We start from the raw sequence: 14,757 nt of genomic DNA on the forward strand, positions 1-14,757 counted from the left end.
AAAAAAGAAAAAAGAAAAAGAAAAAAAAAAGAAAGAGAGAACAGAAAGAAAAAAGAAAAGAAGAAAGAAAGGGTGAAAGAACTGAAGGAAGGAAGTGAAGGAGGAGAAACAAAAGGAAAAGGAGATGGAGATATTTTGCAACTCGCCATGGGAATGAAAAAATTCAAGATGTGGAAGCAGACAGCCTGCAGACTGGGTCTTGTAAGTGGATGGCAGGCTTTTTTCAAATGGAGGGGAGAGGACGAAAGTCAATGATTGACAAAGGAAGAGGGCCTGCCAAGTATCTCTAGCAACTAGAAAGAACATTAGTGCCTTAATTTAACTGAGCATTAATGAGTTCAGGCTACCAGAGTGCTCGGTAAAACATGGCCCAGGACAGGATCCAGGTTAGAAAGTCATGTTCTAGGAATCTGGCAGGCAAGCCACAGCAGAATCCACTAACAACCAAATGCTCGCTTTGCCTTTGAATGGGCATTAGACCTCGTCTATATCAAAGTGAAATGCATATTAACCACAAAGAGAGCCATCTTTTATCTTGTGCCTTGTCTTTAAGTCATGGGTCTCAGCACATGCTGTTTGGACTTTGTTCTCCGTAACAGCGAGCCTAGTAGGGAGACTAGCTGGCTTTGCCTTGTGTAAAATACCATAAAGCTTCCTACACTATCGATAGAAATTTCCTGAGATGCTTACACTAGATGTGGCCCATTGCTGATGAGCCCTATGCTGGCAGAAATATGAATATACTTGAAGGGAGTAGTTCTAATATGTGAGATACCCACCTGCTGAGCACAGACTGAGCAGAGATACAACCATGGAAATTGGTCCAGAACTCAAACAGCCACAAATCCCAAGAAACATGAAACCTACCCATGAGAATGCCCCAACCAACTCCAGAAGTATATTTGTGGAAGGCATACACTTGAGCTTGGGAGGCGACATTATGAAAGTTCAAAACACATCTTAGAAACTCCCTAGCATGAATGTCAGTAGGCACAAGAAATGACAAGATTCCCTAGTAATGTAGCAATATAAGATAGGTTTTTAAAGTGATATGATAATGATAATAATAATAATATCCAGATAAGGAAATAGCATACATAAATAAATACATTGTAAAACAAGGAAAGTTTAGTTTCTGCAAAAGCAATTCTAAAATAAGAAAAACCAAAGTTATAGAAACAGAAAAGTCAGCTGAAGAGTTAGGAGAGTGGGAGATAGAAGTGTAGAAATCACCGGAATTGTAACACCAAGGGATAAAGAATAAAAAATACGAGGGAGAAGTTAAGAGATTGTAGAAAGAGAAAATGACAAAGAACTGGTTCAGAATTCAGGAAAGACAGCAGCTCCCAGAATGTTGAAGAGGAAGGACATGCATTTCAAGCCAGAGAGATGAAAATGAATCCTTTATTAGTACAAGGTAGAGTAACGTAAAGTCAAGAGAAGCCTACTTCTGAAGTTACAATGTTTCTGACTTTAGAGACAGTCCCCATCTGCTCTCACTAAAAGCATACTTTGAATTTTGATCTTTTCTTAGGTTGTGTACAACTCCTTTGGGACACTAGGGGGTGTGATGAGCTCCCGGGTCAGTCAGCTGGGTCCCCCTGAGGGTAAAAACAACCCATTCTCCAGTTTGCTGTCTGGATAAACTGTAGTGCTTGTTCAGTTTAGTCTTGAATGTCTCTGAAAGCCCCACGTGGTGAAGGTTTGGTTGTCAGCCCGTATGTAGCACTATGAGCAAGCAGGGGAAACTTTAGGTCACTGGAGGCTAGTTTGGTTTTTTTTGTCTTTTCACTTATTCATTTTACATCCCGTTCATTGCCCCCTCCCTGCCCCTGTGTTAAGGACGCCTCCTCTACCGTGTGCTACAGGAATGAAAACAACACTCCCACAGATCCACATTAAGTAGGGCAAGCCAGCTGGGTGGTGGCGGCGGCGCACTTAGGAGGCAGAGGCAGGCAGATTTCTGAGTTCGAGGCCAGTCTGAACTACAGAGTGAGTTCCAGGACAGCTAAGGCTACACAGAGAAACCCTGTCTTAAAAAAAAAAAAAAAAAAGTAGGGCAAGCCAATGGAGGCTCTGAACCTGTTCGCGCAAACACACTTTTATTCCTTTAACTTGGTTACCTCAGCTCCTTTGTCACAGTAACAGAAAGCTGACTCTGGCAGTAGGTTAGGTGTTCTAAACACATCTTCATCTTATGGATATTTTCAACTTAAAATCGATTTATCAGCCGGGCGGTGGTGGCGCACGCCTTTAATCCCAGCACTTGGGAGGCAGAGGCAGGCGGATCTCTGAGTTCGAGGCCAGCCTGGTCTACAGAGTGAGTTCCAGGACAGCCAGGGCTAAACAGAGAAACCCTGTCTCAAAAAAAAAAAAAAAAAAAAAATATATATATATATATATAAAAATCGATTTATCAAGTTGTTGTTTCACTGCAAATCCAGTAGCAACCTTGTCCTCCATTTCTTACCAAATGGAAACAGCAAACATATCTTTGGATGTGTTTGGTTTCTGACCCCAAGACAAGGGACTGAAGTACGCATTTTACATTCAAAAGTCGACCTGGCCTCCAGGCGTTCCCATAGTCCTTCAGTCCCTACCTGGCATACCCTGCCCCCAACCCTGAACTTTCCAGCCCAGGGGCTGGCTGCCTTTCCCCCAGAGGCTCTTCCCTGTATAATCCAGACATTTTGGTTTCTCCCTTCTCATCTCTCTCTGTGAGCGCTCCCTTCTCTCTTTGTCTGTCCCTTCCCTACCCCCCTTTTCCCATAGCGACTTCCCTGGCCTCCGTTGGGGCCTCCGTGAACTCGCCCACCAAAAAGCAGCTTCCCAATAAACCTGCCTTTAATACAATCTAATCTGGCTTAAATTGTCTCTTTTCACCCACCCGCGGACAAATAACTTATCAGGGTGTGTCTTTTATTTTTCAACCTAGCTAACTTTGGCAACTGAGGGCAGGTCAGCTCCAAGATGAGGTTAGGGGGAGGGTTTGTACTGTAGATACGAGGGAGAGTCCAGCGATGGGCATCTGGAAGAATCCAGAGCAGAGGGGGAAAGTAAAAGGGTGAGCACTAAACATGGCCGCTGTGAGAGGATAGAGGGTGTAAGAGGAGAGAGGGGGATAGGAGACTGAGAAGACAGGGTGGGGCGGGGAGAGACGGGGAAGGGGAGAGAGACAGAGACAGAGAGACAGACAGAGAGATAGAGAGAGAGCGAGACTGAGCAAGCGAGCACATGGCCAAAATGGGAGGAGGGTTATATAGGAATGAGAAGCTGGGGGAAAAGAAGCCCATGAGCTGGAGAAGGTTGGGGAGGGCGGGGAGTGGGGGAGAAGAGCCAGGATGAGGGCATGAACTCTGTATTTGTGATGTTGAGAGAGCCTGAAGCCCAGCACGCACCTTAAGTACACAAACCAGCCCCACCGTCAGCCATTTGCCCCCAGTTTCTTCTGGACCTGACAAGACATGCTTTTAATTTACACACACACACACACACACACACACACACACACACATACACACACACACACACACACACACATTGTTTGTTTTTTCCTCACCCTCTTCCTTACTTTCAGGTCATTTTTGCTGTTTTATTTTATGGACACCATCTTCCCCAAACTCTTTCTAAAGCTAATGAGTTGGCATCTCCAGAACTTCCCATTGCCCCCTAAGTTCCATGTTTCTTTCACATGGAGAGTTTGCGCATCTGGAGTTTCCCCTCCCCAACCTGCCCTGTGTTTATGAGTGAAGAATGTATCATTTGGATCCAATAGCTGTGTTTTGTGGCCTCCTTCCTTTGTTATCAAAGCCCTAACACTTGCCAGAGAGTCCATTGCAGTTTTTCTTTATGGACTAGATTCCAGAAATGAGAAAATGGCAGGCCACCATCTTCCTAAACCAATATGATTTCTAACTATATGTTAGATATTTCTACCCAGAGATAATAATGCCTAGAGAGAGAAATGCATTTCTCACTCCACATCAAAGGAGCTGGCTTTTTTTTCCCTTTTTTCTTTCTTTATTTTTAATTTTCTATTTTTGCAATACATGGAAGCTACTACAGGAATCCCTGAACTGGCCAAAGTGTAGAGAGAAAGTGGCCATGGGTCATACGGTCCAGGCTACCATAGCTACAATGGAAAACTGTAAACATCAGGTTCAGGGCATATCACTAAAAAAGGCTGGACAAACTGAAAGAGAGAGAACCAGGACTCCTGGGATTAGATGCTGTCTTCTAGACATTACCATGGAAAGTATGCCCATGAAATCTCAATAGAGCTGCCTAGATGAGATCAGCATGCGGACCACAGCAGCTGACCGGCCAATTTCAGATAGGGGGGAGCTCTCCCAAGGCCTACCACAGAAGAAGAGCTACAGGCAGTCAATGGCCATGGAGAGAGGGAGACTCCATCTGCTCCAGGGATGAGCCCAAGTGGTCAGCCCTACGCACACGTGCATACAAGCAACTCTAAGTCGGCTCTGTAGGTTTTTATAAATGTTGGTACTTCGGTACACCAGTTCTAACTACAGAAGAAGAGGTCATGAACTTGAGATGGTGTGGGACACAGGAGAAGTTGGAGCAGGGAGACGGGAAAGGTCAAAGTGATATATAGTACTCATAAATGAAAACTTTACCAAAGAAGAATATTTAAAAAATGACAGCCCAGCCGGGCAGTGATGGCGCACGCCTTTAATCCCAGCACTTGGGAGGCAGAGGCAGGTGGATTTCTGAGTTCAAGGCCACCCTGGTCTACAGAGTGAGTTCCAGGACAGCCAGGGCTACACAGAGAAACCCTGTCTCCATAAAACAAAACAAAAGACAGCCTAAACAGACTGCAGTGCCTCAAAGAGAAGCTCTTGGACGAATACTGTCACTGGTGACCTGTGACCTCTGCTTCTCTTTGAGTATGTTGGCATGACTTGATGTTGCTACAGAGCCCCCTCTAGAACAAAAAACACACTTACCCTGGGGCTTGGTCCCTTTCCCAGACTCCCCAATCGTCCCTTCTGGCTTCTTTGAGTTCTTCAAAGTCTCCATGAGCTGATAACATCACTAGCTACTGCTTGTCATACTTTCTGTGGGCTTGGTTTTTGTTTTAAGTCTCCTTGCTTGGTTCACTAGAGGCAATACCCCATACCCATACCTATCTACTTTGAAGACTTTTAGGTCTGAAGTTGATGGAGACAAGAGATAGCAAGAATGCTGGTACGACACTACTTCAAAGGAGGCCTTCATAACTATGTTTCTGGGAAAAAAAAAAAAAAAAAAACAGTATTTGAACCAATAGTGGAGCTAAGAGAGAGCCAGAATGCTGGTACGACACTACTTCAAAGGGAGTTTCTATAAGTATGTTTCTGGGGAAAAAAAGTAGTATTTGAATCAATAGACCCAGTAAAGAATAAATTCTATCAGCAATGCCTGTAAACCTGATAATCTAAACAGAACAAACAGGTGAAGGGGGAATTGGGAAATTCACCTTCTCTCCTCCACCAGGAACTCCCGCTGCCATGTCTGTTCACAAGCCTACTTATCAGGGAACTTATGCAAATAACTGCCTGGCTCTGAGGCCTAGTAGTCTCAGAATAAATTATTCAACCAAGCTTTCTACTTCTTTAACTTACAGATGACAGACAGTGGGACCACTGAATCCTCATTATCCCAGGGGTCAATTCCCATAATATTTTGTGACCACATCTATTAGCTATCTCTTTGCCTACTGTTTGCCTCCTGCCTGTCCTATGTCTTCCACCAACACCTGTCCAAGTGGACATGACCTGCTCGAGCTCTTGAACCCTCTCTTACCTGCCCCACTCCATATCCATTCTGTAAACACAGGTTCTCCACACACAAGCCAGAGTGAACTGGTGGAGTTCATCAAATCCTCTTTGCTGAATGCTCTCTAACACCATCCATATTCTCACAAGCATAACCCAGCTTTGTAGCTTATAAGGTTTGTGCTTCTCCAGTCTCTCTTTATATCTCGTTCCACGAGTTCCACACTCTCCTTGTCTGGTGTCCGTAGCTACACTAGTCTTCAGTTTGGGGAATACACTGCACTCTGCACAGGCATTGAGCAAACCTGTCACCGTGACTGAAATAGCCTTCCACTCTTTTCCTCAGCTTTCCCATCTACAGGATTATAAGTCCTACCACAGAGTCCGACCTGGTCTGAGAATCTGGGAGGGCTCTCTGTAGAAGCTCAGGGCTGAGATCTCTGTTCACACTTTAGGGATTGCAGCTACAGTTTATTTTACTCCATTGTAGGGGCTTCATTATAAAACCATGCTATTCTTGGGATCAAAGCAAGAAGTTACCAAACCTCACGTGGCGCCTACTCTGTGTCATGCATATGTATGTTCGGCGGGCCAGGAACTGTTTTAAGGCTTTGAATACATCACCCCAGGTAACCCTCACAGTAGCCCTCTGAGTATGCTCTTATTGCATATACAGACGAGAAATGGACATTCAGGCTGAGTGGCCTTCACCTACTGCTCCTTGTCCACAGAGACTGAGTGCCTGATTGGGATGAGAAACTCTGGCTTTGGTGGCAAATGGCACAAGGTCTAAGCCTTGGTCAAATTACCTAACTGACGACTTCCAGTTTTCTGAAAAAAAAATGGGAGTAATATCATTTACCACAAAACTAGCATGATAAGAGTTTAAATATAATAATGTTTATCTAAGGTTAGCATGTAGGAGGTCCTCAATACCTTCGACCTCTTTTCCTTCTCCCAATAATCAGAATCCCACCAATGCCTTTATCTACATTTGAACATACATACTAGCATGTGTACTTTATCTTAGACACCCTGAAAGGTGGCTTCTTGTTCTCGGAACTCTTGCAAAGCTTGTAAGTAAGGGAAAGAACTTATTTTTATAGTACTTTTACTGTATATAAATAATTCTCTTTGGAGAGTGATGTGTCCCATAAGACAGTTTGAGCCCTCAGCTCCCAATCCTGATTTTGGCCATTGCCAGGCAACAGTCACAAAATGTGTAGCCCATTTTCATCTCTGAATACCCAAACTACTATCTGGTTTAAAGGAACTACCAGCTACAAGCACAATTTAAACAGCTTTAGAACATTAAGAAAGACCTGACCCACTCCAGATCAACTGTGTGGATCACAAAGCAAGCACCTTCAAAGTCTTGACCACACTGTTGCTGCCAAAGTGTAACCTCGAGTCACTAACATAGATAGACCTCAGCGCGAAAGTGTTCCACCCTGGCATCCAGCGACTCATTCATTCAGCAAACACCCAGAAGGAAGTGCAAACCGGAAACCGTGGGAAGCACGGAGAGCGGCTTAAGGCACAGCCCTGAACACAAGGAGCTCGTCCTATGAAAGAAAACAGATTGGAAACAGAACTTCTACATAGAACTTCTACATAGAGCACAATGAACATCTTTGCTATTGTTCTCTGACTAAATATTTGCTGAAATAATCAGCCAGTCGAGGCACGGATAAGAAAAGGAAAGACGCCTGCGAGCACCCGGGCTAAGAGCTCCTTTCTGGGGCTCTAAACGTTCCTCCTTGCCTCCGTACTCAGCAACTCAATACATTGAGAGCTCGCTGGATCCTGATAGCCTTCAACTCGACATAGTCCCTCCCCCCAAAAGTCTTAGTTCTTTATCCCCCTACTCAGATCCAATGAGAACAAAGCCTACCAGTCTTTGAAGATTTATTTAGAATGCATCCACCTCATTGTCGCCCAAGATCACTAACCTGGAGTCATGTCCCCATGACTTCCTGGGCTCCACACTCTTTAGCAGCTGTGGTCCGCAGAGTCACTGGGTATCTTGTCTCTCCCACTGCCACCTCAGAACCTCTTCACGGGCTGCTTCCTCTCCACAGAACTCTCTTCCCTGCACTCCTAAGGAGGCATCCAGGCTCAGCTAAGGCGACTTGAAGGAGTCAAAAGCCATGTGGCTGGGAAGCGCCTCGGAGACTCACACATCTGAAGGAGTGCTCCCATGTTCTCTGAGCGCATTCTCCTTCTCTTCTCAGGACTTGTCCACGGCCGGCTTACACTTGCACTTGTGCGCTCATTTGACAAAGAGCCACCTGCCTAACGGGGAGGAAGCTCATGGGGGATGGAATGGGTGCCAGGCTTGCAGACTACCTACTCCTAGCATCTGGCACTGTGCCTGCTGTTATATTCTGCAAATACCAAAGCAACTTGAAATTGTGTTCATTACAGACACGGGCATACGTGCTTGCTGGTTTGGGGCGTGGGATGGGGGAAGGTGGGGATGCATACCAAGGAATACCTCAAAATTAAGCAGCAAGTTTATCACCAAGAGAAAAAACAGCTACATTGCCCCCTCCCCCCAAAAAATGCAGTGAATGCTTCTAAAAGTCAGATTTTGACAGAACTGTCTTTCCTCAGGCCTTTCTTTCCGTTGTATGGAAACAGGCTAGAACAAACAGCGCGGGCAGAGCACAGAAGCTCGGGCACCGTCCACTAGGCGCCCTTGTGCAAAGTCAAAACTTAACTGTCATGTTAGTGTTAGGTTTCAAAGCCAGGACGAACGACTGAGGTACCTATTTAACATATCAAAGTGGATGCTGGCTTCCAAGTTCTCCCTGGATCCCTCAACCCTCAGTCCCTATCAGTTACAGGGTCCTCCTGGCTGGCATACCCACTCTCTACCCTGACCTCTCCAGTCCGGGGGCTGGGCTGCTCTTCCCTATATAATCCAAGCATTTTGGTTGCCCACTGTTTGTACTTTGGGCCTCCGGGTTGCTGCACCTGGTTCCCCCCTGTCCCTCTCTAAACCGTCTCCTCCACCAGACCAGGGGCAGTAGCCCAAGTATTTTCCAGTTAGCAGAGTTTCGGTTTAGCGCATGTATTAGCAGGTGTCTCAAACAGCAAATCTTGTACACCCAAACTCTGGTTTCAACCAGAAAAAAAACAGAAAAAGCCAGACCTTTGAACTGCTGCTAAGAAGCTCTTGGTGGAGGGTCCTCAAAATGAGAGACTTCTCAAATGCTGTGGCTGTGGCTCAGCACCAACCTGAGACCTCAAAAATGGTAAACAAAACTGACCTGAGACAGACACTGGAGGGATGACCTTCTGTGAGGACGGCAAACATTTGTTCTGCCTGATAAGTGAAAGTGGAGGGGAGCTAGTGACGTCAGGGTGGACTTCCCACCATTGGTCTGCCGTTGGTCTGGTCCTTCAGACCATCTCGGTGTTGACCAGTCTACCCCCAAAGCCTGGCAGAGGCAGCTGACGGCCAACGTGGCAGTGACCCTTGGGTTGGGCAAGTGAGTTGCAGCCGCCCATGCAACTCAAAACCGAAATATCTGAAGAACTGATTTAAAGCCACATCTAAAATGTGCCTCAGGTAAATGGCTATAGTGTTGGCATGAAAGCGAATCTGATATTAGCTCCATGTTAAAGTGCCTTCATTTCCTCAATGATACAGTCCTACTCATAGCTTGATAGCAAGACAAGCTGGTCATCCAAGTCACCGTTTCTCATTGAAACATGGAAACACTTTGGGACTGGGGAGATGACTCAGGTCATGAAGTGCTTGTTGCACAAGGGTGAGGACCTTAGTTTGACCCTCAAATGAAAAAGCCAGACATGGTGGTGGGTGTCTGCAATCCCAGCACCAAGAAGGTAGAAGAGAAAAGGTTCTTGGGACTTTACTGGTCAGCCAGTCTAACTAAATCCATGAGCTGTGGGTTCAGGTGAGGAGTCTATCTAACAAATGAGGCAGACACCCAGTGATTCACTTCAGTATTTTAGATCTCCTTTTATCCCATGCTAAGACACAGCTTAGAGATAACACCTACAAAGAAGGAACATGTTGATAATCAAGAACCTATGTTAAGGCTTTGTTCTCCACAAGGATCACATGCTTAGCCACGTGAGAGAGGACATGTGACTGTCAACCCAACAGAAGTATTGTTCTGAATTGGAGGCCAACTTAGTCTACAGGGTGCATTCTAGGCGAGCGTGGGCTGTGGTGTGAAGCCCTGTCACTAAACGACAAAACAGAAATTACGATATGTTTGCTAACGGTAAGAATAGAGGACCATTCATAAAATTGGAGTGCGCTTTCTTCACAGATTTTTTTTTTCAGAAAACATAGTCATCTTAAGCAGAAACCCACAACTAATCTTTAGACTTTATTTTCCATGCAATAGCCAGCTAACGGGACATTACAGGGACACATAGCATGCAGGACCTTGTCAGAGGAAACTCTAGATGAAACTCAATTAAGTTAGTGATGTCTAAGATCTCGCCATGACTGGGAATACAGCAGATTCCTAAATGTCTACAATCCGTGACAGACTCAAGGCCACCTCTGGAGAGACCCTTTTCTTTTTCTCCCCCCAAATAAGTGATTTTCACATCTTTTAAAGCAGTTAGATATTAAAAAATAACCATCTCAATAACCTTTGACACATATTGTAAAACACAGTTAAAGAAACACCCTTAAAGTCTGGCTATCACAATCCTAAATGATGCTCTCATTTTTTAAGTACCATCTAGAAATAATTTAAGCATAAATCTAGCCTGGAGGCTTTTGTATTACAAAAGAATTGTAATCTTTTTAGAAAACCCAGTTAACTTGATTTAACGTGTCCAGAAGGTCCATTGTAGTCCACTGTACTAGAGCATGAACTGTTTCCTGAGCTGGGATATTTCCACTGGATATTTCACCCAGTGGTTTCGCTTCAGTCTCCATCACCAGTTTCTCAATCGGATGCTCAATATATGGATGTGTAAAACCTACGCTCACTTGGCCGTTGTGAGAACAGCTGTTTCTACACAGCCAATTCTAGATTTTCAAACCTTAAAGTCCTATTTATACTTATTCAGTTCCACGGGTTCTTATTATGATTTTGCTCTTTTAAAAAGTATTCTTTTTTTAATTGTCAATTAAAAAGATGAAGAAGACAAACCTCTCCCTCCCTCTCTCTCTCTCTCTCTCTCTCTCTCTCGTAGATAGGGGAAACACGTACCACCCCCACCTTTTTCTGATGGGACATTCTTTCTTTGATTACGTTTATGTGGGTTTTGTTGACTTGTGTCAGCTGGAGTCAGGACACTCACAGTTATGTATCTTTAGTGCAGCAGTGATTTAGTAGCAGCTACAAGGATGGAGGCTGCCCGCAGGCTTTGCAGTGTGTCCATGTCCTATCATCCACCATGCAACTTTCTGATCAGACCCAGAACCATTTGCAAAAGAGAAGTGCAGCCGGGAACTGGATAAATAATTTCAATGTCTGATAATGTATCTAATTGATCTCTTTAGCCAAAAGTTATCCACGTAGTATGCTCAGTCATTTTAATTTGTAGTGAATAAGCAATCTACACAGTATAAACAGGAAAGCAAGCACCGCTGTAGGTCTCTGAATATGTATGCAAAGCAAACCGTACCTTAATTATTTATCCAGTCCTGTGCCGTCTTTCATGAATTGTTTAGGATGGCAGACCCCTGTCACCGGGGTGACTTATCTGAACTTTTCGGAAAGCAAGACAATGATTTAAAGGCCAGTGGGAGTGAGCGACATAGGCCAATCACCACCATCACCTGGCCCAGCACCTCCCTCCGTCCAGCTTGCGTCAGCCCAGAAGAGAGGCACCGAGTTGGTTTGCTGTTGGTCACTTGGCTTAAACATGGGTCACACCAATTTCTATTTGCTTTTGGAGTTTTGGCTTTTATACAACGAGGTTCTTATTGAAAGCCTCACTTCAGTGTCACACTGCATTTAAAAAAAAAATCTTATCGCATGGCCAGGGGATTGATCTTGAAGCATTCATTTCTCAGGTTTTATGAACTGACAATATAAAGTAAAAAAAAAAAAAAAGAGATATTAAAAAGTTACACTGTATGATGTCAGAGTCAGAATGTACTGGTTACACAGGAGAATCATTTTCCTTAGCCTCACCAACCCACTCAGGAGAAATTTTACAGGATGGCAGGACCTCCAACAGTACCAAATTACTCAAAGTGCCAGGAGGTGGAGATGATAGGCTTTGTCAACCATGGCTGCCACACCAGAGGCCATGTGTTGGGCAAGCAAGCTATGGGATGTTCTGCAAGAATCTCTAAAGGCAAATATTATCTCCTTAAAAGAAACAAATCTACTTAGCTCTCTACACACCAGAAGAAGAATTCAAGCGTGATGGTGAATAACTTATCTACAATAAAAATTGATCAGCTAGACATTCTGTAAGGGAGATGAGAAAGAAGTAGAAACCAACCCAGACTCAAGATCTTTGCCTTTTAAATGCTTATGATGTAAATAATCTCATACCCAATCAGAAGCTCTGTTATAATAGTCCATCAACGCCTGTTCCTATAAAAACTAAACATTGTCTGTCCTCTGGTTAAGAAATTCCCAAGTTGATGCAATACACAAACCATCAGAGTCACGTGGACCCGCCTGCTCCCCCCTTCCTCTCTAGTGTACCCATTTGATTTATTAACTCTGAGGTGTCAATTTTACCCTCACCCGTGACAGTGTGTTCTCCACTCTGGAGTTTTCTGTCATGTTTTTGTTTTTCTGTCAGATAGGACTACTGCTCGTGGATCTCCTGGAAATCAGAAAAAAGCCCTCCATTTCAAATGACTGTTTTGACCGCTTAATTGTCATCTTTCCCAACTAGGAATTCATCCTGTTGGCAAATTTCTCCAATGAAGATGAGAATAAGTAAGCAAAGAATAGCAACTGTTAGGAAAGTAAATGCTTCTCGCAAAATCCCATTTCCTGGTGGGTCGTGAGAGCCAGCATGGACGTCATCCGACAGGAGAACTTCATTGTTTCCTGTCTTCATATTAAACGGAGAGCTGGTAGACAGATACATATATACTCCAAACATTGTACTTCCCTTAACATTTCATGTGTCGGTTTTCATCATTCTTACTTCCAAGTCTAGTGAGTAATTATCGCAATAGGCACATGAGGTTAAAATCACAGACATACTTCCCTGGCCATTTTTAAAAATTCCTATCTACTTTGTGTAGAAAAATTCTAATTATAAAACATACAACACTTCTTAAGATCAAATCCCCACACAAGGAAATTAGCTCAAATGGCCAAGGCCCTGGCTTGTTGATAGTGCATTCAGGTTTTTTCCATAGACATTTTCACACATTCAAATGTGGCCAACTTAGTGAAGAAATTGTATAATCTGGCCTTGACAAAAGGCAGAAAACTTCCCTTCTGTCGGAAAAAGCAGGCTTGCATGTGATAATGTAATACCCTGACGATGTCTTACAATAATGTTGTGGTGTGATTTCACATATATCTGGCGACGGATGCATGCCATTTTGGCTTTTAAAATGTAGCAAATACAATATGTTCAGTCAGGTTCTAGGACAGTTGAATTGTCACTACAGAAGGTAGTAAGGAATCACAAACTTCCTCTCTTACAAATGAGAATGGGTGACCATGATGTCACACACCTTTAATCGCAGTACTTAGAAGACAAAGACAGGCAGATCTCTGAGTTCAAGGCCGGCCTAATCCAGAGAGTGAGCTCTAGGACAGATGACAACCAGGGCTGCATAGAGAGACCTTTTATTTATAAATAAATAAATAAATAAATAAATAAATAGTAAAGTGACCTAGGTTATAGGTATGGCTAATGGAGCAAATCTAGGTACTGAGGTGACAAACAACATAACTGACCCCTTTAAAAAAAAAGAACCCATAATTAAATAATTCCACAAATGGGGACAGGTATTTTGGTCTAAGTGAGCACATGGCTGGGACCGAGGACACATGCCCACATGAGGACATCCTTAGCTTCCCAGGCTCTGTCACAGTTAATACCAGCTTAACTGCATAGCGTCCCCTGGGACTTGTCAAATGAGGAGTTGCAAGGGCTGAGGTCATCCAGGAAGTTCTCAGGGAGCTCTGGGGCCCCTGGCTGAAAGGAAAGGCCAGCTGGATCCCAGTGGGCATGGAGAAGGCCGGGGCCCCCTGAGTGACAACGTGAGAACCCTCCTGGCCTGAGTGCAGGGAGACCTTCTGACCCAGACAGGAGACAGGACGAAGGAATCCAGATGGAAGGACATGGAGTCTGGGAACTCCCATGCTTGAACCTTCACAATAAAGCTGGCAGGGTAGTGCACAGAGAGGCGGCGGGTGGAGCTGGCAGTGGAGACAAGGGTGACTGACATGACGGCATTTAACTTGCCTGTCTGAGAATGATGACCGGAAGGGAGACAAATAGAAAAATTCAAATGGAAGTCAACAGGAATTTGACTATTTTTTCCTTGAGAGTATTTTTTAATCATTTTTCAAGCTCACATGCTATGAATTGTGTATGAACGTATTATGAGAAACGAGAGACAGAAAATCAAATCTTTTCCTCACATAGCAGAGAGCTTTCATTCATATTTTTTAGCTGCTATTTTCACACAGAGAAGATCCTAGAATATGTGTCCCAAGAAAATGTTATTAATTGAAAGTACAAAACTTTTGAGTGACAAGAGACTCACAACTTGTCTGTGTGTTGAATCAAATGTTCTCTTGGTGTTTAAAAGAACTAAAGTATTCTGTAGGAAAATTTCAGCTGCAGCAAAGTCCTCAAAGGACTGTTAGAGGAGAAGCTTAAAATCAGTCAACAATTAAAAAAACAAAAAACAAAAAATAAAAAAACCCAGAGCAACCTGAGCCCAATCCTATCAGCCACTTTGCGCCGGAGCAGGAAGAAGCAGGAAGGAGCAGGAAGGAGCAGGAAGGAGCAGGAAGGAGCAGGAAGGAGCAGGAAGGAGCAGGAA

The 14,757-nt window shown here is 44.1% G+C and overlaps 1 protein-coding gene across 4 annotated transcripts in view; it reads right to left on the minus strand.

Annotated features, from left to right (window-relative positions):
• Slc38a4 (solute carrier family 38 member 4) overlaps window positions 1-14,757 on the minus strand; it is a 67,219-nt gene that overhangs the window by 26,412 nt on the left and 26,050 nt on the right. Inside the window, exon 1 of one of the 4 annotated variants that reach the window (XM_031353954.1) lies at window positions 11,403-11,482. The exons of the other annotated variants lie outside the window; for them this stretch is intronic. The gene's annotated coding sequence lies outside the window, so the exon portion shown is untranslated. Of the gene's footprint in view, window positions 1-11,402; window positions 11,483-14,757 lie in introns of those variants that run through there. 4 annotated transcript variants of the gene reach the window in all.

This window comes from Mastomys coucha, unplaced genomic scaffold (assembly GCF_008632895.1).
Source record: "Mastomys coucha isolate ucsf_1 unplaced genomic scaffold, UCSF_Mcou_1 pScaffold11, whole genome shotgun sequence".
NCBI lineage: Eukaryota > Metazoa > Chordata > Mammalia > Rodentia > Muridae > Mastomys > Mastomys coucha.